This window comes from Medicago sativa, chromosome 8, assembly GCF_051527215.1.
Source record: "Medicago sativa cultivar Bolivia chromosome 8, Bolivia_mono, whole genome shotgun sequence".
NCBI classification, from domain to species: Eukaryota; Viridiplantae; Streptophyta; class Magnoliopsida; order Fabales; family Fabaceae; genus Medicago; species Medicago sativa.
Window position 1 is genome coordinate 25,490,172 of NC_140756.1, and position 24,521 is coordinate 25,514,692.

At 31.3% G+C, this 24,521-nt stretch overlaps 2 long non-coding RNA genes across 2 annotated transcripts; both read right to left on the reverse strand.

Moving 5' to 3' along the window:
* Positions 1-9,826: 9,826 nt before the first annotated feature.
* On the reverse strand, positions 9,827-10,513 carry LOC146897884 (uncharacterized). Its single transcript, XR_015022090.1, has 3 exons — positions 10,325-10,513; positions 10,136-10,242; positions 9,827-10,014 (listed from the first exon to the last, which is right to left on the reverse strand). It is a non-coding gene; the product is annotated as an uncharacterized LOC146897884 (long non-coding RNA).
* Positions 10,514-10,634: 121 nt separating this feature from the next.
* Positions 10,635-11,853, reverse strand: LOC146897885 (uncharacterized). Its single transcript, XR_015022091.1, has 3 exons — positions 11,739-11,853; positions 11,123-11,234; positions 10,635-10,774 (listed from the first exon to the last, which is right to left on the reverse strand). It is a non-coding gene; the product is annotated as an uncharacterized LOC146897885 (long non-coding RNA).
* Between the last annotated feature and the right edge of the window lie 12,668 nt (positions 11,854-24,521).

Sequence of the window (24,521 nt, forward strand, 5' to 3'; positions counted from 1 at the left end):
AACTCGTTGTTGGGCTTACTGAAGCCCAATAATGACTTATGACTTGCAGAGCACACTAGAAGTTCTATAAATAGAACTCTGGTGCTGAAGTTTTTGGTTACACGTTTTGAAGCAACCCCTTTCTTCTCTGCACTTCCAATTCATTGGCTAGCACCGAGTTTTGGAGGAGCACTGTTCGTGTGGACTTGCTAGAGGCTTTGTTGCTTGCTGCTTGCTTGGTTGTAATCGAGATTCCAGTTTCCAGTTCCAGCTTTCAGATTCCACAGTTCAAGGTAACAATCAAATCACTGATTCATGTTTGAATTTCGTAATGATCCAAGGAATGAAAATCGAAAATTTTCCGCTGCTTCTACTCCATTCTTCTATTCGATTTTCCTTCAGTGGTATCAGAGCCAATTACGAAACCTTGAATCAGATTGCTTTGTTACTGCTTTATGTTTTAATTTGATTAAACATATTGAATGTAATTAAAATTAATTGTGATTTATTCAAAAATTTGTTACTAGCGTGTGAATTTGATTCAAAATCTAGTAGCTGTCAAAGTGTTGACATCACGGGTAGCCATATGCATATATTTGAATGGTTTGAATTTGATTCAAATCAAAATAATAATATTTGTAGCAAATCAAAAGGTCATGTTTGTGGGACAAATAAGAAACCGTGATTTATTCATCAAATATTTAAGTGGATATGGTTTTATTCTTTCAAATAAGAGAAATCCATTTAACTAGCATATTCGTGGAATGCAAATCTTAATGATAACAATATTAAGTGTTAATATTTTATTATTTAAATAATAAGAATTAATTAAATTTGATATCATATATGTGATATATGATTCTACCACAACATCATTATATGTGATATATTGATGATGTCAATCGTTCAATAGGTTTTATGAAATTGATTGTGAATTTGTAGTCAATTCGTGAGATTGAGCTTCGATATCCAAATATCCGATTCTGGTGAAGAATCAAAGATCCGGTTGTTCATACTGAACAAACAATTGTTAAAACTATTGATGTTTGATTGTCGTATTAGGGTACCTAACTATACAAAAGTTGTATTATTATGGTTGATCAATTGCTTTCAAGAAGATTGTTGTGACTTTGAACAATTCGTGAGATTGAGTTTCGATATCCGAATCTGGTGAAGCATCAAAGATCCAGTTGTTCAAGCTATACAAACAATCCTTGAAAATATTTATGTTTAATTAATTTATTCAATTTGAGAAAGGTAGTAAATTTAAAATATATGATTTTGAAAGAGTTTCAATATCAAATATGATTCTTTGAATTTGGTAATAAAATATTTGCTAAATTTTAGCACCATAATTTGTTTTGGAAACAAATTGATCGCCTAAATAATGCATATTTAATTATAATAATTATTGAGTGTCAATATTACTATAATTAAGTAAATAAATAAAAAAAAAGGAAATTCTACCTTTTGGATTGTTTTTCAAAAGTTGTTTGAAAAGGTAATGAACGATCCTAAATTTGATAGTAAATTTAAAAGATCATGATTTGGAATAGTTTCAATGTCATATATGATATTTTGAATTTATTTAAAAGATTTGCATAATATTAATATAATTTGTTTCTAATTTAAAAGTATCTTGATTTTGAAAAGGTTTCAAAATCAGATATGATCTTTTAGATTTGGTCCTAAAATTTGCATATTTTAATTTTATTTATGACCCGTTTGATTTTGAAATTAGTTTCAAAAGGAATATATACATATATATATATATGAATCAATTTTATATGACATATATCTCGGTCAAGAATATTATTTCCAAATCTTGATTGATTCTAAAATTGTTTAAAATAATAATAAATAGTTATTATTATTTATTATATGGTAATCAATCATAAAACGCAGTTAATAATAATATCAATCATGTTTATGTGCATGGTTTTTCGATTTGCTTTGATGTTTCAGAAACCGTTTCTGGTGAAACGTCAAACCTTTCGATTATACATATCGACAGAAGCATGATTGGTAAATTCTGTATAACAACGATATATGTGATATACTGGATTTGATTGTATTTTAAATAAGTCAGATGATATTTGTTCATATTAATTGGTCTGATGTATGGAGCTTCGTAACCGATTCTGTGTACTCTGGTGAAGCATCCTAGACTCGATCATGATATGTGAATAAACAATCAGAGTACTTGTTTAATAAGATCAGATTGTTATGACAGAATTAGGGTTTGCCAAAACGGTTAGGGTAACCAGAAACGCGTCAAGTGTTGATGCAAAATACAGTGCTAATTCAAAGTGAATCATTCATATGTGGAATTTTAATTTAATTTATTTAATTATAAGGTATAATTAATAATAATAAAAGTGTGTTTGTTATTATTATCATGTGAATGATTATGGCCTTAGTCCTTTTATTTTATTTCTTTTGAATATTAAAATACGGTCTGCGTGTCGTGCCTCTCTCTTATATCTCTATTGTACATTCTCTTCTCATCCACTCCCTCGTATGTAAAACGAGTTTCTTTCATATGTAATGTAAATAGAATGCAAAGAAGTAATAGGGCTCATGACGTTAGGATAGTCCTGGAGGTCAAGCTTGGAGAAGCAAGGTCGTTTCTAGGATTAGTTTAGATTCTCTCATTGGCTTGAGAGAGTCATAGCGTTAGGATGGCCATAATCATGTCACTTTTATTATTGTATAATCGTTATGCATGTTATGATTGGAGTGCGAATATATATGATATATAAGCCGCGGTGAGGTGAGATCAAACTTAATAAAAATCCTTCAATTCAAAATATTAAGTTTAATGCTTTCCAAAAGTTTAACACCCTTCAAGACTAATATCGAAATGTGTAGGTTTCGCCTCCGCGAGGTGCACTTTCTATACTAGTAAGTTGTTGTGCGGTAATCCAATTTACCCAAGTGTTATTCTTTTGGGTTTAGCTTAACTAAATTAATTTTAATAAGATTAAAATAAATTTAGAAGCAATATTTGGGAACATCTATATGATAGATTAGAGTAAGGAGTTATTCACTCAAATGATTTGAAAGTTGTATGAGATACAATTGGAAGGAGTTCCTACCTAAATAACTGAGTTTTGAGTACAGCCCCCGTTGACTTAAAGCAAGGAGAAATATGGATTTCAACCCACTAGAAAATCTTTCAATGAGATTTTCCGATTCAAATGTTGAAGGTCATTGGTTTTGAGTAAAATAGTGGGAGCATATTTAATTAAAGACCTAATTAATTATGTTTTTATATCATGATACATTTTTATTTTATTTTCTGTATTTAGAATTTCTTCGGCATATATAATTTTATTATACTGTTAAATGTTCTTATGAAGAACAAAATCTTCAGAAAGGAGTTTCTGAATTGGTACAAAATTAAGAATTATTCTTAAGAATGAGAAAAACCGTTAATGTTTTGAAAGAGTCAAAATAGAAGTAAGACTTCTTATCTACCCATATAGTTATAGAAAGTTAAATTTCTACTTCTGCATCATAAGTATATGATATTTGATGATTAGTCTCATATTTGTTGAAATATAGAGAGTTCTAAAGAAGCGGGAGATTAACTATAAGTGAAGTCCACTTACGTCTAGAATGAAACAAATTGTTTTATTGACATAGGAGCTAATGCTTGGACTTAAATTTAACTTGATATGGAACCAAATAATTGTTATTAAATTCCATATAAAATAGAAGCATCAAATCATATATCTTCCATTGACAAGAGAATGATTGTGTAGTTGAATAAAAAGACAAATGTTGTCCTATTATCCAAATAATGTTTTCTATACAAGTGTGTTAATCAAGTAATGGAATTGAGTTCCATGATCTTGATAAGCTGGTCTATAACTTATGTGAAAAGAGGATCAAATGAGATTTGAACCTTTTGTAGATTATTGGCATCACTCTTTCAAATCTATGGCTGATAAAATGAGATTTATCAGCCATAGATTTATCAACCTCAATGTGCAACACTCTTCTTATTTCTATACTAATCCAACACAATAATCACTCACAAAAGTTGAGGATGCCATTTCAAATGAAATTCCCGATTGACCTTTTTCAAATAAAATTGAAAATTAACCATCTCTATTGCATCAACGGTTCATTTAGGTTTTTTTGATGATTATGAAATATACATAGTAGAATGTAGGGTAAATTAGGTAGCTGCAGTTTCATTGCTAAAAACCACAGTTCTTTATATGATGGCAAAATTTCCCTCTAATTGTTCATTTTTAATAAAGAAAACTAAGTATTAGTGTCATGATAGGATCCTGAGTTATCTCTCTATTTTCATATCTGCTAAGACAAAAATTTGCATGTATGATATTGAAAGAAAAAAGAAGCTTAAATACATTCATAATTTGGTTTATTATTTATTTATTTTTTTTTAACTTGTAGTAATATCAACTAATTATTTTTATTAGCATGTTTTATTTATTTATAGGGAGAACAGATTAGGGATGAAGCTTTTATGGATGTTTTTGCTGGTCTATGTGATGTTAGAAACTGTTCCTGAAGATGAATGTTCAATGCTGTGTGAGTGGGATTAAGATTGCACGGATGTAGGGAAAAAATTACTGGAAACATAAGTGTAAAATTCTGCAATGTATATTAGCGGAATTATTTTCTTAGAGCAGATAGATATATTTGGTTAATGATGCAATCAGGCATCAGCTCAAGTCTTTTGCTAATGACTTGAACGAAGCTTTATGTTTCGTGTTATTTGACTTATAAGATGACTGATTTTGTAAGTTCTTTCGACATTGTTTGAAATGATGTTTTAATTTCAGTTTGAATTACTTGAAAATATGCTTGTACCGTTAACCTCAATTTTGTGATTGTTGTAGAATGAAATATGATAGTATGAAGAAAGACATATGATAAGAAATGATATATGTATTTCGTGTTCTACTTTTTATTTAGTTACTAAGTTCTTTTCATTTTTTGACGGGAATTCATGGAAACATTATGATGAAAATCACATATTAAAGAAAATAATAACATGGTCGGTCTTTCTTTCTCTCTTCAAAAACATGAAAAAGGAAACACATGAGAAATATAAAAGATATTTCAAGCAAAATTAAAATGTATATAGTAGATAATATTTTTTTTTTGATTTGTTCTCTGTTTCAAATACTTCTTTTCTTCCACAAAATTTTGACCTTTTTCAAATTTTTTCGTCAATAACAGAGCTGAAGAGAAGAAGATGATTACCATAATGAGAGAGTAAGAAGGTGAATAAGAAGCAGGGAAAAACAAACAATACTACAAAAATAAACATTATTAAGAGTAAAGAGATTACTTATAGGGTATGTAAGCAAAGGGAGATTTTATTTATTGATAAAAAAATAATAATAATTTTGTAAAAAAAAAAGTTGATTATTAATTATTATTCAACATAAAAAGTAAGGGGGGTGTATTGGATTGAGATTTTAAAAGACTATTTTGGCAAACAAAATCCTGAAGATTTTAAAAGATTTTGTGAGATTATGTTGATTTTGTTGTATTTTAAAAGACTTTTTTTAATGACTTTTTACAATCAGGATTTTGAACACAAGATTTTAATGGATTCATAATACAGATTTCAACAGACTTCATGAGATTTTATTGAGATTTTAAAGATTTGAAATGATTGTATAATAATTTTTAAGAACAAATCAAATTGACCAGTCTATGAAAAAGATTATAAACTCATAATATGAAATTGATTAATAATAATTATAATAATTTATTCAAAATGATGAATAATAATGATGCCTTAAAAAAAATAATGGTCACTTAACAAAAAAAAACAACAATGAAATAACACAACAGAGCACAACAATCGTATAACAACAAAACGATATGCTAAAATAAAACAAATAATCATGATAATAAATTAAAAGAAAAAAATGACTTGAAAAAAACTTTTTTTTTACAGGAACAATAATTTTTGACTGGATCGTGAAAAACAACGTCGAGAAGCAACTTCCGTTGGAAAACAACAACGAGAAAACAAGGAATAATATCACTGGTTTTTGTAAAAATAAAAATAAAAAGGAAAAAATGCCAAAGAGGTCCTTATGAATGATAATAAGAAGAGGGTATGAGTGTGTGGGGTATCAGACAAGAAATGTTATGATTGTGGGAAAAAAAATTATGGAAGTCTCAAAAAGTCTCAAGGTTTTCTATGAGATTGTTGATTGAGCATATTATGTGTATTTTCAACTAAAAAGTTTCACAAAATCCATTATACAAAAGAATCTATTAAAATCTACATAATTTTGAATAACAAGAAACATTTTATAAGTTAGGGAAAATCTCATTTGAATACCATCGGATTTCGTTGCATTTTAAAAACAATCTTGATTGTCTTAATTGAATACCACAAGATTTATTTATATTCCATAAAAATCTTGATTTAATACCACAAGACTTTTTTATTTTTCGAAAGTCTTTTAAAATCCCATAAAATCTCAATTGAATACATTCACTCACCGGAGCTAACCCCGCATTTCAATTTAGTTTAGTTCTAGATAAACTCAATTAAATTTTCAGATTATGTTTCATTATTTTATGTATAAAAATGTAATTTTTTTAATAATAGTAATAATATAATAAATTACGTTTCGTTATAAATTATGTTTTTTTTTCATGAGATGCTTGTGAGCAGATGAAATGTTCCTGCTAAAACCCTAGCTACCGCCGCTGCTATGAGTGGTTTTGTTTAATCACAGGTATGTATTCATCTTTCGTTCTTCAATATTAGACCTGATTACATTTAATTTCATTTTTTTATATATTTCTAATCTTTGCTCAATCTATCTCCACCACCAGGGAACACCTTAGATGCGGTCTAGTTGAAGATGGTTTATATTTCTTCACCATCTACTATGATGTGCATTGTTTCGCCATTCGTCGCTGATGATATTCTTTTCATTCTATCGAGTGTGATTTCTCTGATTAATGTTGTGAGTTTAAAAATTTATGTATACTTGACATCATCGGAAGTCCAACTATCGTTGTTGCTACCATGTGGGGACTTAAAGTCAACCGGAGCAATATCAAATCTCATGGATTTTCACACACAATCCCTCAACAGCAAACCCATCAAACTCACTTCAATATGCACCGATCCGCTGTCCCTTTCAGCACCAATTCCAGTTGTTACTAAAGCCATCGGCCATCATTAGTTCAGCTTCAATCATAGTCACTTTGTTGGCCTTTTGCGTAAACGGTGACAAGATTGTCTTTGTAAGGATAATATCGTCTTGTTGTTTTCGACTGTGTAATTTCCTTGATTAATCATGTGAATTCAAATAGGATTATTACTTCTATCCCGAACACTATCCAACAAGTCAAAAGTGAACGAGAGCCTATGAGAGAACAAGGTTTTAGACTAGATAAACTGCAACACTTATTCTAATTGTTTCACATTTGTGTCTTTTTCTCTTGCATCTGGGTTGAGATGCCACCTAGAATTAGACTTGCTAGATTTTTTCAAGTAATTGTATTAGGCCTATTATTTAAGCCTTACATGGATTATCATTTACAACACTTGATTCGAGTTTTCAATATGTACTGAGCTTCAAGTTATATGTGATAATGTTATTGTAATTGATGGTGAAGGATTTGATAGAAACTAATCAATGATACAAGAGTCTTAAATTGTAACAAAATACTATTTTTTGGAAAATTGTTAATCCAATGCACTACTAGTCGGTATCTCCTCCTTAGCATTGAAATACTTTTATTTTTCGATTTTCAGATATTGGTACCATTCAAGACTCAAGTACATCATGTGAGTTCTTTAGTTTAATCATTTCTGCTTGTTTCTCGGCCCTATTTAGTGTTCTAACTAAACATTCGAAAAATATTAATAATTTTTAAGTCACCTTTTTAAGAATTATTATTTATTCATGTGAACAACCAATTTCTTTCTACATTGATCTTGTTAGCGTAGTTTGGATGAAATTTTCAGTTGCAATATTTGTGTTGTTAGCGGAAGCGATGGTTCAAAAAACGTAAAACCTTCACTTATCACTAACTTCATTTTCTGATATAATATAATATAATATTGATTATTACTTAGTTTAAGCACACTTTAGTAAAAAGACAAAGATCAAACAACTACAGAGAGCATAAAATAAAATTACACTGTGAGCTTAGCTCGTTGGGACTTTGCATAATATATGCAAAAGACGGGGTTCGAACTTCGAATATCTTACAATATTACTTGACAAAAAATTGCACATAACAAACTACTAGTGTACACAGCAAATCCAAGTGTCTTAACATTCATTCGTTAATCTCAGCGTCATAACATTCTTTCATTAACTTCTACTCATTCAAAATTGCAAACACATTTACATATATCTTTTTTGTTACTAATTTATAGACTAAATTGACAAAAAAAAAACACCTTTTTGTTAAATGGAACAACACAAACATTCATGTTCTTTTCTGAACGTTGATGGGAGCTGCATGGAACTCCTATCCGTGCCAGTATTGGTGGTGTCCTTCTCAACAACGCATGTTTTTATCTCTCAGAATTTGCAGACTACATCCCTAACATAGATGACATCCTTCTGGCCGAGCTCACAACAATTCGCCAGGGTTTGCAATTGGCTATTGACAAGGGTATTGCTGACCTGGTATGCTATTCAGACTCTCTCCTCTCCATCAATTTCATCTCGGGAGACACCCCGCAGTTCCACATATATGTTGTCCTTATTCAGGATATAAAGGACCTTGTGGCAAACCACAATTTTTCTCTCTACCATACTATTAGAGAAGGTAACCAGTGTGCTGATTTCTTGGTAAAGTTAGTAGTTACTTCAGATGCTGATTTAATCATTCACTCTTCTCCTCCAGTCGACCTCCTCTCCCAGCTTAAGATCGACGTGTCAGGAACCTTTTTCTCTAGGCCTTAGTCTCTTTTTGTTGTCTATTTTGCTTTGTAACAAAAAAAAAACACCTTAGGAGTAAATTAATCAATTAAAGACATGTTTAATGACCAAAATAACTAATAACAGGCATATTTAAATATATTTTTTGTGATTTTGATATGTTTCAGAATTATTGCGACGACGTCTCACACATTTATGAATCAAAGTGTTTGTTTACCCCAACTTAATAATTCATCCATCTCACAATAAGGACACAATTGGAGAGAAAATTGTTCTAAAATAAATCTTAATTTCAATTTTCAAATGTAACATTAATGTCTATAAGTGACTAAATCAATTGCTTGGGGGGTATTCTCTCCGGTGACATGGAGAAAAGAAGCTTGATTTTTAAAGGAATTTTCAAATAATAAATATTGTATTAATATTTAAAAGTGCTATTTATTTTGAGATATAAAAAAAATGTTAAGTGAAATTAAAATAATTAAAATTAGTGGTAAGTTGTCCCCGTGAGCTTAGCTTAGTTGGTACGGATATTGGATAATTTATGCAGAGCTGGGGTTCGAACCCCGAATACCCTACTTCTCTACATTTAATTGTGTGAGCTCTAGCCACTAGACAAATAAAAAATTACGAGTATCAAATTGGTCAGTCTTTGTCTTTATAAGTCATTTTCAAATTAATTCATATCTTCATCAATATTTCAAACTAATTTCAATCTTAATCAAAAAAAATTCAATTAGATAATTATTTTTATGTTTTTATCATATGACTAACACTTAATTAATTTCTTTTCTATAAACTAATATTAATAAAGTCATAGACTATTTTATAACTAGATCTTCCACCCGTGCTACCGCACGGGTCATATATATTTAACAGCGGTATTTGAAGAGATTAATAATTCACGCAATATCTATGACAACACGATATAAACTAAATATTGTTAAAAGTACGATAACTGGACCTCATAGTGACAAATAATGCATCCAACATTCACACTTAAATCGATCATAATACATTCTCCACACACTAAAATAGAAAGGTAGTTCATATACTATGTTTATCTGTCATGTAACAACAAATGCCTCCAAATGTTGTTAATAAGTTTCCATATGACCTGCATTTCGATTAAAATATAAATAGCATGAGACATTACAGTACATATAGCATAATGTTAAACTAATATTTAGCATCTTTAAATAAGGATTGTGCCTGCCAAAACTTAACAAACCAATAACCTCAATTTCCTTGAAATTCCTTCCAACAGTATCAGCAGCATAGTTCTTACGCAGTGGTTTTGAAATACGCCTAACATGTAGTGTTTTCTGGATCAAATTCAAAATGCCTGGACACACCAACCAACAGTTTGGGTGTTATAAAAATGGTCATTGTAAAAAGATAAATAATCTACGCCAACAATGACTAACCATAGAACCTCAATATAGGTGAGTCTTAACAGATGACAAAACAATATACATGCACAACCATGAAGGGGCATCATATCCTACTTCTGTTTCCACCTCATGAAATCATCTTCAAAGTATTTGTAATCAGCTAATAGTGGCTTTAATAGTTGGAATTGTCTTCAACAACGTTGTAACAGGTAATGAGTCTACACTTGCCAACAATCAAAATAATATATGGTTGGAAAGGATTTTAATTGTTGTAGCAGGTATGTAACGAACCTGAAGATTTATCAGCCATAGATTTGAAAGGACAATGATTGATATAACTTACCAATATAGGATGGCGGCCTTAAAGCATGTAACCAATTATCAACAAATCTCCATAGCCGTTGTTGGGATATGTTTGGTAATGTATTTCAACGCTTGTTGAAGTTGTACTCAACACATTGCAGCAAGGTCATACATCAAAATCTGCGGATGTCAACAATAAACAAGCATATTAAAATTTTAAAATGCATTGCTTCATATCAAGATGAGATATATGGAATAGAAAGGATATGACATGAACAAATTGGGATCCTAAATTACTACAACTTCCTGCATTATCTTTGCAATTTTGACCAACGTATTATTTTTTTTGGAATATCAGAATATGTCTTTCATATGTCCTGCTACAATTATGTGAATGCGCCAACTTTTAAATGGCTTTTAGAAGTTAAACTTTATGTTACAACAACAAAACCAAAACAATAATAACAAAAAGGAAATTCCAAATATCACAAACAAAGAAGTTAGATGAGTATAGTCGATTATTCATACCTCTTCCACTTCCAAGATATACAGAAGCTTTGGAGGGACCTTCTCTTTAAAACTTAAGTTGATTTTCGGCCCTCAAATGTGGATATGATTCGATTGTCCTCCGTATGCCTTCCTGCAGGAAAAATTACAGTCCCTTAATTAAACATGAAGAACACCCCGTAAAGAAGTAGGATTAACATATATACTCGTTGCAAAATGTAAGAACCTTTGTACAAGAAACACGGTCCATTTTAGAATCACATCTCATACATGATTTCTGAGTTTATTTAGATAAATCTTAACTCCATATTTCAGTAATTTGTAGGATTTAGAATTAGCCAACTTCTCATGATTTTTTTTCAAAGCACATGTTTCAGGCATGAAATAAGCTACCTCGGTAAAGTTTCTAAGTAAATTTAATGATACTAAGTAATTAAGCATCTCAACACAGTTCAGAGCCATGAATATTGGAGTTAAGACACATAACAGATATAGTTTATAGTCATTGGTTGACACTAAGCCTCTAGTCATTGGTTGCATAGATATAGTTTATCTGAGGAAAAATATAATTCAAAATTCATAGTCTTTTCTTGTATGATTTATTGTTGATTATATAATTTCGAGTGAAATACTTTACCAGAAATTCTTTATAGTCAAGAACACCATTTCCATCTATGTCGGCTTGGACCCACAACTCCTTTATCTCTTCCTCATTCAACCTATGTGAATGGCCAAACCTATTCATTATTGTATATCTTAGAATAGCAATATGAAAGTTGAAGTCACAATGAAATCTTTGTTGTATCGTATAGTGTAGATGGATTCCAATCAAAGTTTCAAATCAACAACCAATGTGAAAATGGGAAAATTACATTCTCAAGAACAATGAAACAAAACAACAATTAGAATTTCAATTAAATTTAATAAATGAGAATGAGACTTGTCTCAACTAAGTTATAGTGATCCTTTTCTCAAACAGTTAAAATGTAAAGTACCAAATAAGCATAGAATCAAATGAATAAATTGAAGGAAAATTGAATAGAAGAATGGAGTAGAAGCAGCGGAAAATTTTTGATTTTCATTCCTTGGATCATTACGAAATTCAAACATGAATCAGTGATTTGATTGTTACCTTGAACTGTGGAATCTGAAAGCTGGAACTGGAAACTGGAATCTCGATCACAGCCAAGCAAGCAGCAAGCAGCAAAACCTCTAGCAAGTCCACACGAACAGTGCTCCTCCAAAACTCGGTGCTAGCCAATGAATTGGAAGTGCAGAGAAGAAAGGGGTTGCTTCAAAACGTGTAACGAAAAACTTCAGCACCAGATTTCTATTTATAGAACTTCTAGTGTGCTCTGCAAGTCATAAGTCACTATTGGGCTTCAGTAAGCCCAACAACGAGTTTAGTAATTTTGCTAACTAATTAGCGTTATTTACTAAACGCACCCCTTATATAAGTCATACTTATATATTTCTCTTTTGACTGTTCTTTGTGTGTGACCCTATAGGTTCTAGTCACGTTGGCAATAATATTAAATCTAATATTTAATATTATAAACAATGAGCGGTATCTAGCAACACATCATTGCTACCCAAGTGACAAGAATGTCAAGTGATCTAACGAAACATTTCCATGATAATACTCATGTGTACACTTACTCCTTTGTCTCGATATCTTTATTGATCCCAAGGCATAGATAGTGTCACCCTTGTATAGATCAATATTTATATTCCTTGATTCTGAAATATACTGAATAACGAATAAGTCCAATATCTTATATTGACTTAGTTCGGCATGGTCATGCAGTTTTACAGTCGTATTTCATCAAGAGGCCTAAAGATATATCTCCCGTTTATGAGGAGGGACAAATCCCATCTAGGACACTCATGTCCCTCAGCATGCTTCATCAAGTACCCATCAACCAACGTTATGGTTATCCTTTTACAGACAACGTTAGAATGGCAACAAAGCACTTGAGTTCACATCTAGGGATCATAGTGGTTTCAGGTCTAAGAGCGATATACACTATTATCATTGTGAGTATATCTTATGACAATTGCATAACTTACTATGTAGTATTCTCACGGTGGGTCAATCCAATATAAATATTACTCCTAATATTTATATCTATGTGAAGACTTGATAACTCTTTTATCCATGATATGTGAGATGTGATCATCAGTCTACCCACATAATAGTCTCTATGCTTTAATGATATCCCACTTCTCAATAAAGTTCGACTACGGATACTTTAAGAATAGTTTCCTTATGTTTAACGGGGTCTCACAACTAAGTTATACTTAATCTTCCATCAAACGGACTAACTATTCTAGGGACTTTATTATTTTGAAACAAAACAAAATCAATAAAGAAATGCCTTATTATTATATATTCACAATATATACTTATATCAATATCATGATACAAAGCCAAACCCAATCAACATAGATTGGCTATTAGGGCTTACTCCAACAATCTCCCACTAGCACTAAAAGCCAATCAAATATTAACTCAATATCTATTGGTCAAGTGTTAGCATCAAGCACACTATGGGCAAGATACTCTACTAGCAGATAAGGAACTCTTTCGTATGTTGGTAGTTCATACTTCTTTCAATTTTCACTTTCGATCTTCTATCGAAAAGAAATCGAAGTGTCAAAGTATACATTTGGATCATTGGTGAGATCAAGTTTTCATTGCTCGCAAGATTTAAACCATTTTTACCTCAGACGAGATCAATGGAATCCGCAATGCATGAAACACATGCTTTCACTCAATTATGAGCTAAACAATCCAAATCATATATATTTGACTTCTATAATAGAAACAACAGCTATCTGAAGCTTGTACTTTTACAAATTTCATAGGTTATATCCTAGCATATACTGTACACTGATATGAAAGTCAACAACATTGTAACTCATTTACAACGTTTCTTTCATCCGTGTTCAAGAAACAATCCAATATCCTTTAAGACATCCAAGGATATTCTTGAAGGTATTCTAGTGTCGAACACTATAATCAATTTTGGTACATATTAGAAATAATTTTCTAACCATGTTTTACATGTGTAGATGAATTGTTTTGGTGACTAGTATGTCATCTACATACTCCACCAAACTAATATAAATGCTCCCACTAATTTACTTGTGTGCGCAAGATTTCTTTATTAATCATAGTTTTCATAAAACTTCATTAATAAAATAAACAATTCAACTTCGAGAAGTTTTCTCTAATTCATAAATGAATTTGATAATACATCTACCTTTCTAGTATCCTTTGGATTAACGAAATCCTACATATGTCAAATACATATATAAGGTTATTCCAATTAAGGAATACAACCTCGTTATCCATCTTCTAGAACATGTATTATACAACAACGGGAATTTGGGATCGATAGATTTAAGCATTACAATGATGTAATAGTTTCGTCATGATTTGCATCACGAGTTGCAAGAAACCTTCTACAATCAATCACATCTTAAAGGTATTCATAATACCATCCATGTCAGTTTTCTAAAAGAAAACTCACATTCCAATATCCATATATGGTCTGTGTACATAGATTCTTTATAAGATCCCATGGCATATAGCCACTTCTCAAAGTTCAAGCCATTTAGATCTTGTGCTACTCAAACTGGTGATTTAACAACAACCCTTTGTTGAATCAACTCGTGTTCCATTCTTAGAGATATGTGTATTTTGTGTTACTTGACTTAATTCAAGTTCTACATCACTCCCACTGGCTCTTGCAAAGCTATATTCCTTGAAAAAGAAAACTTCAGTTCTAGCGACAAACAACTTTTGTCAAGGGAGAAGATGTAGAAATAGTATCCTCTAGTTTCCTAAGAGAACCTCCACAAGTATACATTCATTTAATTTTAAGTTTAGTTTATCTAGTAAACCATATAACCTCAAATTATCATAAAGTCAAGAATAGGTACTCTTACCTCCATATCTAATATGGTGCCTTTATGATTACTCAATTAGAACTAGTTGTGGGTGAAGAATAACTATAATTTAATTAATTTCAAGAGTCTTTGAGCTATAATCTAACTATTTTAGATCAAGTCATGTCAAACATGAAACGATATAAATAATTATACTCATTAATCAAGCATTTACCATCACGACTTACTCGTATAGTCTTTATACTTTTCAAACTTATTTCTTTTACTTCATTGTTAAAATCTTTGAACAATTTCAAAGTCTTCTTGAATCGTGTCAAATACACTTTTCTTCTCTACACTTTTAACAATATTTAGTTTATATCGTGTTGTCATAGATATTGCGTGAATTATTAATCTCTTCAAATACTGCTGTTAAATATATATGACCCGTGCGGTAGCACGGGTGGAAGATCTAGTTATAAAATAGTCTATGACTTTATTAATATTAGTTTATAGAAAAGAAATTAATTAAGTGTTTGTCATATGATAAAAACATAAAAATAATTATCTAATTGAATTTTTTTTGATTAAGATTGAAATTAGTTTGAAATATTGATAAAGATATGAATTAATTTGAAAATGACTTATAAAGACAAAGACTGACCAATTTGATACTCCTAATTTTTTATTTGTCTAGTGGCTAGAGCTCACACAATTAAATGTAGAGAAGTAGGGTATTCGGGGTTCGAACCCCAGCTCTGCATAAATTATCCAATATCCGTACCAACTAAGCTAAGCTCACGGGGACAACTTACCACTAATTTAAATTATTTTAATTTCACTTAACATTTTTTTTATATCTCAAAATAAATATCACTTTTAAATATTAATACAATATTTATTATTTGAAAATTCCTTTAAAAATCAAGCTTCTTTTCTCCATGTCACTGGAGAGAATACCCCCTAAGCAATTGATTTAGTCACTTATAGACATTAATGTTACATTTGAAAATTGAAATTAAGATTTATTTTAGAACAATTTTCTCTCCAATTGTGTCCTTATTGTGAGATGGATGAATTATTAAGTTGGGGTAAACAAACACTTTGATTCATAAATGTGTGAGACGTCGTCGCAATAATTCTGAAACATATCAAAATCACAAAAAATATATTTAAATATGCCTGTTATTAGTTATTTTGGTCATTAAACGTGTCTTTAATTGATTAATTTACTCCTAAGGTGTTTTTTTTTGTTACAAAGCAAAATAGACAACAAAAAGAAACAAAAAGAGACTAAGGCCTAGAGAAAAAGGTTCCTGACACGTCGATCTTAAGCTGTGAGAGGAGGTCGACTGGAGGAGAAGAGTGAATGATTAAATCAGCATCTGAAGTAGCTACTAACTTTACCAAGAAATCAACACACTGGTTACCTTCTCTAATAGTATGGTAGAGAGAAAAATTGTGGTTTGCCACAAGGTCCTTTATATCCTGAATAAGGACAACATATATGTGGAATTGCGGGGTGTCTCCCGAGATGAAATTGATGGAGAGGAGAGAGTCTGAATAGCATACCAGGTCAGCAATACCCTTGTCAATAGCCAATTGCAAACCCTGGCGAATTGTTGTGAGCTCGGCCAGAAGGATGTCATCTATGTTAGGGATGTAGTCTGCAAATTCTGAGAGATAAAAACATGTGTTGTTGAGAAGGACACCACCAAAACTGGCACGGATAGGAGTTCCATGCAGCTCCCATCAACGTTCAGAAAAGAACATGAATGTTTGTGTTGTTCCATTTAACAAAAAGGTGTTTTTTTTTGTCAATTTAGTCTATAAATTAGTAGCAAAAAAGATATATGTAAATGTGTTTGCAATTTTGAATGAGTAGAAGTTAATGAAAGAATGTTATGACGCTGAGATTAACGAATGAATGTTAAGACACTTGGATTTGCTGTGTACACTAGTAGTTTGTTATGTGCAATTTTTTGTCAAGTAATATTGTAAGATATTCGGAGTTCGAACCCCGTCTTTTGCATATATTATGCAAAGTCCCAACGAGCTAAGCTCACAGTGTAATTTTATTTTATGCTCTCTGTAGTTGTTTGATCTTTGTCTTTTTACTAAAGTGTGCTTAAACTAAGTAATAATCAATATTATATTATATTATATCAGAAAATGAAGTTAGTGATAAGTGAAGGTTTTACGTTTTTTGAACCATCGCTTCCGCTAACAACACAAATATTGCAACTGAAAATTTCATCCAAACTACGCTAACAAGATCAATGTAGAAAGAAATTGGTTGTTCACATGAATAAATAATAATTCTTAAAAAGGTGACTTAAAAATTATTAATATTTTTCGAATGTTTAGTTAGAACACTAAATAGGGCCGAGAAACAAGCAGAAATGATTAAACTAAAGAACTCACATGATGTACTTGAGTCTTGAATGGTACCAATATCTGAAAATCGAAAAATAAAAGTATTTCAATGCTAAGGAGGAGATACCGACTAGTAGTGCATTGGATTAACAATTTTCCAAAAAATAGTATTTTGTTACAATTTAAGACTCTTGTATCATTGATTAGTTTCTATCAAATCCTTCACCATCAATTACAATAACATTATCACATATAACTTGAAGCTCAGTACATATTGAAAACTCGAATCAAGTGTTGTAAATGATAATCCATGTAAGGCTTAAATAATAGGCCTAATACAATTACTTGAAAAAATCTAGCAAGTCTAATTCTAGGTGGCATCTCAACCCAGATGCAAGAGAAAAAGACACAAATGTGAAACAAGTAGAATAAGTGTTGCAGTTTATCTAGTCTAAAACCGTGTTCTCTCATAGGCTCTCGTTCACTTTTGACTTGTTGGATAGTGTTCGGGATAGAAGTAATAATCCTATTTGAATTCACATGATTAATCAAGGAAATTACACAGTCGGAAACAACAAGACGATATTATCCTTACAAAGACAATCTTGTCACCATTTACGCAAAAGGCCAACAAAGTGACTATGATTGAAGCTGAACTAATGATGGCTGATGGCTTTAGTAACAACTGGAATTGGTGCTGAAAGGGACAGCGGATCGGTGCATATTGAAGTGAGTTTGATGGGTTTGCTGTTGAGGGATTGTGTGTGAAAATCCATGAGATGTGATATTGATCCGGTTGACTTTAAGTCCCCACATGGTAGCAACAACGATAGTTGGACTTCCGATGATGTTAAGTATACATAAATTTTTAAACTCACAAGATTAATCAGAGAAATCACACTCGATAGAATGAAAAGAATATCATCACTGGCGAATGGCGAAACAATGCACATCATAGAAGATGGTGAAGAAATATAAACCATCTTCAACTAGACCGCATCTAAGGTGTTCCCTGGTGGTGGAGATAGATTGAACAAAGATTAGAAATATATAAAAAAATGAAATTAAATGTAATCAGGTCTAATATTGAAGAACGAAAGATGAATACATACCTGTGATTAAACAAAACCACTCATGGCAGCGGCGGTGGCTAGGGTTTTAGCAGGAACATTTCATCTTCTCACAAGCATCTCATGAAAAAAAAAAAACATAATTTATAACGAAACGTAATTTATTATATTATTACTATTATTAAAAAAATTACGTTTTTTATACATAAAATAATGAAACATAATCTAAAAATTTAATTGAGTTTATCTAGAACTAAACTAAATTGAAATGTGGGGTTAGGTCCGGTGAGTGAATGTTACTTTTTATGTTTAATAATAATTATAATCAACTTTTTTTTTAAAAAAAAAATTATTATTATTTTTTTATCAATAAATAAAATCTCCCTTTGCTTACATACCCTATCCGTATTCTTTTTAATTAGTATTGTTTGTTTTTCCCTGCTTCTTCTTATTCACCTTCTTACTCTCTCATTATGGTAATCATCTTCTTCTCTTCAGCTCTATTGACGAAAAAATTTGAAAAAGGTCAAAATTTTGTGGAAGAAAAGAAGTATTTGAAACAGAGAACAAATCAAAAAAAAATATTATCTACTATATACGTTTTAATTTTGCTTGAAATATCTTTTATATTTCTCATGTGTTTCCTTTTTCATGTTTTTGAAGAGAGAAAGAAAGACCGACCATGTTATTATTTTCTTTAATATGTGATTTTCATCATAATGTTTCCATGAATTCCCGTCAAAAAATGAAAAGAACTTAGTAACTAAATAAAAAGTAGAACACGAAATACATATATCATTTCTTATCATATGTCTTTCTTCATACTGTCATATTTCATTCTACAACAATCACAAAATTGAGGTTAACGGTACAAGCATATTTTCAAGTAATCCAAACTGAAATTAAAACATCATTTCAAACAATGTCGAAAGAACTTACAAAATCAGTCATCTTATAAGTCAAATAACGCGAAACATAAAGCTTCGTTCAAGTCATTAGCAAAAGACTTGAGCTGATGCCTGATTGCATCATTAACCAAATATATCTATCTGCTCTAAGAAAATAATTCCGCTAATATACATTGCAGAATTTTACACTTATGTTTCCAGTAATTTTTTCCCTACATCCGTGCAATCTTAATCCCACTCACACAGCATTGAACATTCATCTTCAGGAACAGTTTCTAACATCACATAGACCAGCAAAAACATCCTTAAAAGCTTCATCCCTAATATGTTCTCCCTATAAATAAAAAAAAACATGCTAATAAATAATTAGTTGATATCACTACAAGTTAAAAAAAAATAATAATAATAATAAACCAAATTATGAATGTATTTAAGCTTCTTTTTTCTTTCAATATCATACATACAAATTTTTGTCTTAGCAGATATGAAAATAGAGAGATAACTCAGGATCCTATCATGACACTAATACTTAGTTTTCTTTATTAAAAATGAACAATTATAGGGAAATTTTGCCATCATATAAAGAACTGTGGTTTTTAGCAATGAAACTGCAGCTACCTAATTTACCCTACATTCTAATAAGTATATTTCATAATCATCAAAAAAACCTAAATGAACCGTTGATGCAATAGAGATGGTTAATTTTCAATTTTATTTGAAAAAGGTCAATCGGGAATTTCATTTGAAATGGCATCCTCAACTTTTGTGAGTGATTATTGTGTTGGATTAGTATAGAAATAAGAAGAGTGTTGCACGTGGAGGTTGGAAGAGATATATAGGTTGATTTCGTGCAAAACCAGCTGCTATGTGTGAAACCAATTAATCTTTAATTTTTATGTAAGTCCATTTGGACTTCGAAGACATATCATTCAGGTGTTGTTGAAAATGATGGTACACACATAAAGGATCAGAGGTGATATGCAATATAGATTCAGAGTATGATGAACTTGCACTTGAACTCTTTCTGCTTATTACTCAGTTGACATAAAGTAAATACTGTATTGACACATTTTACACTCAAAGGGGATCCATTCAAATGTATGTGAGTTATCATTACCTGTTCAGCGCGATGAGATGAAGATTGGGAGGTGCAGCATAGGCCAACACAACACAGAAGCAGGCGCATCAGAGGTGGATGCAGGCGCAGAGAGTTGCAAACTATAGCTAGTGTTATTACTGCCCTTTTTAGATTCTTCAACCTATTTAGTATGCTTGGCTGACAAAGGTAAAAAAAAAGCAAACACTTCCCTAAGTTTGAAAGATTGCAAAATAGAAACAGTAAATTACAATTGGTGTCTAAAATCCCTAAGCATATTCCACGCTTCAGATTGCAGGTTTAGTTTGTGATCCACAATTTTTTGTTGTTTTAAATTTTTAAGCATATTGGCATATTTTAGCCCTTCTCTTTTCAAACCGTCGAAGAATTCGACATCTATCTTGAAGTTTTACTGCAACATCAGCAATATCATCTTGGATTTCTGCATTCTGTTTTGTAAGACTGCAAAGTTTCTTTATTTCACCCTCTATTTCTTCATCGAGAACCATCTCCTCTTCGGAGACGTTTCTCATGCATCTATTTCTGAATAATTTGTTTCCCAGGAACATCTATAGATTGATCTAGAGAACACAACTTTTCGGGTTGAATTTCCAATGTAGTCTCAAGCTATTACATTCTCTCGGGCATAAGATGCTTGTTCAGTTAAAGCAAGCATATCGTCTTTACCTTCTTCTATTGCAGCCAAAGTAAATTCAAAGAGAGGTTGATCAGAAATCACAAGACTATGGAACATTTCAGCCATTTGGAAGAAAGTTGTTAGATGTGTAGATTGGTCAGAAAGTTGTTTAAGTCATGAATTAAAGTGTGGAAGTGATCAAAACAAACAAAATCAACATATTTTTCCAGCAATTGTTTCATGGATTCTAATGGTGAAAGAGTTTCAGAATCAGAAGAACAGTGAGAAGCACAACCGGCCATGAGAATAATGTATGAAAGAATACAAAGAAAGAAGTTTTTTGACGTAAACAATAGAAAGCGAAATTATCTTGAAGTATAAAAATAGACGCCAGAGATCAGATATAGGATAGGGAACATATTTTTTTTTTCCACTAACCGCTTGGTTTATTCCCATTCACCTAGTAACCAGTAATAATAATTTACCACTAACTTACCTAGTAACTAGTAATAGTAACTTTACTAGTCACTAGATATGTTAGTGGAAAGTTATTATTACTAGTTACTAGGTTAATGAGAATAAACCAAGCGGTTAGTGAAAGGTTATATATGTTCCCTTTCATATATCTGTTCTCCGGCGTCTATTTAAGTACTTCAAGATCATTTGGCTTTCTATTGTTTACGTCAAAAATCTTCTTTCTTTGTATTCTTTCATACATTATTCTCATGCCCGGTTGTGCTTCTCCCTGTTCTTCTGATTCTGAAACTCTTTCACCATTAGAATCCATGAAACAATTGCTGAAAAAGATGTTGATTTTGTTTGTTTTGATCACTTCCACACTTTAATTCATGAACTTAAACAACTTTATGACCAATCTACACATCTAACAATCTTCCTACAAATTGCTGAAATGTTCCATAGTCTTGTGGTTTCTGATCAACCTCTCTTTGAATCTACTTCGGCTGCAATAGAAGAGGGTAAAGACGATATGCTTGCTTTAACTGAACAAGCATCTTATGCCTGAGAGAATGTAATAGCTGTTGAGACTATATTGGAAATTCAATCTGAATAGTTGCGTTCTCTAAATCAATCTATAGATGGATGTTCTTGGAAAACAAATTATTCAGAAAAGGAAGAGAGACATCTCCGAAAAGGAGATGGTTCTCGATGAAGAAAAGGAGGGTGAAATGAAGAAACTTTGGAGTCTTAAGAAACAGAAGACAAAAATCCAAGATGATATTGCTGATGTTGTAGTAAAACTTCAAGATAGGTGTCGAATTCTTCGACGGTTTCAAAAGGGCTGAGTTGAATGCCAAAATGCTTAAAAATTTAAAACAACAAAAAACTATGGATCACAAACTAAACCTGCAATCTGAAGCGTGGAATAAGCTTAGGGCTTTTAGACACCGATCGTAAGTTGATGAGCTCTGTTCCCTGCCACTCTTCTACAACCAACATATATCATGTATCATTCACGTGATGGTAAATAATATAGCATTTCAATACCAATATTAAATATTGAATTTAAAACTGTGAGCAAATATATTCAATAAATTCCTTCACCTTAGTGAGTGCAAATTACCATAGACAATCCAACATTTGAACATTATCATAAATGTGCTCATGCAAAAGGACTTCAAGGTGCTTATTGTCATAGTTGCGCTTAAATGTCTCTTCAAGTCTTCTTTTACTAGAAGTGAAAATAAGGACTGTTTAGAGCAAAAAAGTGTTAAAATAAAAGAGGGACCAAAGGAAAAACAAGGTTAACAATAACAATGAAAAATAATCCACACTACCATGACACTCACATTGTATCAAATACAATTGGTTGGCATAAAATAACCAACTTCCAATAAAACATTAGACAAGTGACTATGAAGCATTGCATTGAAACCAAAGAACTTCACCTCAAGCATACCATCAACAAATCCAGTGTAATTTCACACATGACCATTTGAGCCTGCATATATAAAGAACAATTATACCATAACTCAAGCTTATATATAGAATGATTTTGTGGAAAAAGACAAAAAATTGCTCATAAACAGGAATTCGATCTCCATTCATGCGCGAAAAGACAAAGTGGATATTATACAATGTTTTCATGCTTATATATATATACAATGTCTTCATGTTTTTTGAGCATGTACCATGAAGTCATGGCAACATTTATTTGTTTACTTTGTTCATTTGGTATGAATTCTAGATTGGAGCTGCTATCGGGAAGAAATCCCAGAGGGGGTTTTGAATGATCTGGCATAGAACTTTGTAATAGAATTCTGATATTATCGTCATTACTGGATCCCTTAGACAGCTCATTCTGATTGAGCATTGTCCTCTTATATAGTGAGGACACATCCAAGTTCACAATTATTTATGTTTTTGTTGAAAGAACGGAGTTAGAGAGTAGAAAAAAATTGGGATATGACATACAAAAGGGTCACATTTCCCTATTAACTGAAGGGTTAACACAAAAAGGTTAAACAAGGGGAAGAATCATGTATGCTACTAGCTTAAAATTGTTCATCCATTATACATAGATGTCACACCTCACTCAAATATAATTAATCAGTCAAATTAAATAATTTAGTACTCTCACATTATACTCACAAAATAACGTTTTCCTATACATTGCTAAAATAAAATAAAAGAAGTCATCAATTAAATAATTAAAAAATGAAAATTCACTATAACGAAAAAGACACTAATATAATACCCATCACTCAATAAATGAAGATTTTTAACATGAAGAAACTGGGTGCTCAAACCAATGGGCACGGCGTTTGTAACCACATTTACGTGCTGATATTCCGGGAATTCCTCGTCAAGTGCTGATATTCCGGGAATTCCTGTTGAACACATTTACGTGAATTTCATGACTTTAAAATAAACAAAATACATAATATTAAAAATAAAAATATTAGGTAAAACAAAACAAGAAAGATATTTGAAAAACTACCTTTTTCTTCTAACGAATTCCCTAGCTAGAAGATTAATCAAGGAAATTACGGTCGGTGAAGAAATAAAAATAATCATCAAAGATAGCATCATCGTATCTTCAATGAAACGAGAGAAGAGGAAAGTGTGATCAGATCTAATGAAGAAGAAGTGATGTATCATCAAATTCATCTTAGGGTTGAGTTGAAGCAGCGGCTGATGATAGTGAGATGCAGTCAGCTGAAGTAGGTTTTTACAACTTATAAGAGAGGGTTCATGTGTTGGATATTTTTGATTATATAATTTATTTTAAAGTTGCAATATTATTTTAAATACTTTTTAAAAGAATTAATCGCATTATTAGTATTAAGAGTCTGTTGCACGGTTTCTTGCTTGGTCAATTAGAACGTTGCCATTTAATTAGTTATTGCTAATTAATAGGAATTTCGGTTTCTATCTCCATTAACTGATGGCAGTTTCTTTGGCAAAAGTTATGGTGCAT